This window comes from Cebus imitator, unplaced genomic scaffold (genome assembly GCF_001604975.1).
Source record: "Cebus imitator isolate Cc_AM_T3 unplaced genomic scaffold, Cebus_imitator-1.0 Scaffold15, whole genome shotgun sequence".
NCBI lineage: Eukaryota > Metazoa > Chordata > Mammalia > Primates > Cebidae > Cebus > Cebus imitator.
Window position 1 is genome coordinate 3,823,505 of NW_016107330.1, and position 2,286 is coordinate 3,825,790.

Sequence of the window (2,286 nt, forward strand, 5' to 3'; positions counted from 1 at the left end):
CGGTGGCTCATGCCTGTAATCCCAGCACTTTGGGAGGCTGAGATGGGTGGATCATGAGGTCAGGAGTTCCAGACCAGCCTGGCCAATATGGTGAAACCCCATCTCTACTAAAATACAAACCAAGCTCTTAGCATCTTGGTGCTCACAGGCAGCTCAGAGATCCATCAATCCCAGCTGTCAGATTCCACAAAGGTTACAGTGTGGATCTGAGGAATCAGGTACGATTTGGGTGTCACATCCTCCAGGGAAATGTCCTGGGCTCACCCTCAGGCTTCTCCTCGTGGAACCCAGAGCCCTGGCACTTCCCCAGCAAGCCCTGGTGTAGTCCTCGCCTATTTACTTGTCAAGCCTGTGGGGGCCTTCATGGCGGGTAGTTCATCTCTGATCCCTAGCCCCTTGCATGGGCCGGCACAGAGAGGGCCCTATGCTGTTTGGTGAATCAAACTGAAGGCCCACTCAGTATAAGATGAAAAAGGTTCACTTCTAGCTGGAGCAATCTGGAAGGCTTCCTGGGGGTGGTGAGGAGGGATGCAGTTTGGAGAATGGGAAGGGGGTGGCTCCTGCTTCCTGTTGAAAAGTAGTTTAGGTTGGAAAATGAAGGCTGAGGGCTCCTGTGGAGAGTGCTGAGATGTTCTAGACCAACTTTTCTCTAGAAAGTTCTGGAAGGCTGCTAAGAAGCTCCCTTGAGGTGAAGGGTGGCAGCCTGGCCTTGGTGAGGACCTGGGCCCCTGATCACCTATGGGCTCCTAGAGATGGCCGAGGAGTGTCTCAGATCCGAGGTCAGGATAGACTGAGGGAGGCCGGAGAGTGGCCTGGACGCCGCTGGGTGCCCCCATCCCTGTGCTGCTGAAAGGGCTTTGAGTTTGGGGAGGATGGCGATTGGCCTTTCTCCTCAGTTTCGAGGTGTCTGTGCCCTGCGTGTGTTGGGGCAACCCCTCAGCTGGGGCTTACCATGTCCCGGCAGCCAGGGCAGAAGCCGGCTTTCCTGGGAGTGCGTGTTGCACGAAAGCAGGAGCCAGCCTGGCACTTGGGGGCTTCCCTTCCTGAAAAGTCCTTCCAGGTCAGAGGGGCTCAGTCAGGTGGGGGTTGGGAGCCAGAGCCCCAGGGGAGCCAAGAACCCATGGTCACTTGTGGCTCCAGGGACGAGGCTCTCCTGCTGTACTCCTGAGAAAACTGAGTGTGGGACTGAGATGGAAAGGGTTTGCTGCACAAAGTCTGGAAAGTTCTAGGGGAATAGGATGCCAGGCAAATTCTGGAGGAGGAGTTGCTCCTTTACGAAGCCTACCTCCCCAAAGTGCTGTGCCCTGCTGCGTCCCACCTGACTGGCACTATGACGCTTCTGAGAATTCTGAGCCCTTGGCATCAAGATCCCGTGTTTCCTGTAACAGTAAACTCCCTGAGGGCAGGGGCTATGTCCAATAGGCTCTAGAACAGTGGTTCTCAAAGTGAGGTCCAGGAACCCTTGGGGGTACCCGGGATCTCTTCAGGGGTCTCTGAGGTCAAATTGTCTTTATAATAATCCTAAGATGTTGTTTGCCTTTTTCACTTTCATTCTCAGTGAATGGCAGAATTTTCTGGAGGCTACGTGACACAAGATATCACAACGAATTGAAATAAGAAGTACATGTAAGAATCCAGTTGTCCTCAATTAGACCAAGCAAAGAGATTTGCAAAAATGTAAAACAATGCCACTCCTGACTATATTTCTTTTGTTTTAGAATATATAACTAGTTGCCATAAAAATATATTTATATTAATGTGATGGGTTTGTCATGGCTATTTATAAATGAATAAATATTATAAATAAATGTATACATCTTATAACATTTTTCTGGCTTTTCATTTCTTTTTTTCTTTTTCTAATTTTGAGATGTTTTGCCCTTGTCACCCAGGCTAGAGTGCAATGGCAAGATCTCGGCTCACTGCAACCTCCGCCTCCTGGGTTCAAGCCATTCTCCTTTCTCAGCCTCCCAAGTAGCTGGGATTACAGGTGTGTGTCACCATGCCCGGCTAATTTTTGTTAGTAGAGACAGGGTTTCACCATGTTAGCCAGGATGGTCTCCCTGCTGACTCCGTGATCTGCCCCCCTTGGCCTCCCAAAGTGCCGGGATTACAGGCATGAGCCACCACGGCTGGCAACTTCTAATACAGGTTACAATAATTGCAGATACCCACAATTTCTAATACAGTAAATAGTGAAGATACAACTCACATTGATAAAAGCTCTTTGGGTTCCTCCATACTTTTTTTTTTTTTTTGAGACAGAGTCTCACTCCATTACCAGGC

At 49.9% G+C, this 2,286-nt stretch overlaps 1 protein-coding gene across 2 annotated transcripts in view; it reads right to left on the bottom strand.

Annotated features, from left to right (window-relative positions):
- DHRS3 (dehydrogenase/reductase 3) overlaps window positions 1-2,286 on the bottom strand; it is a 51,601-nt gene that overhangs the window by 2,427 nt on the left and 46,888 nt on the right. The window lies entirely within an intron of this gene.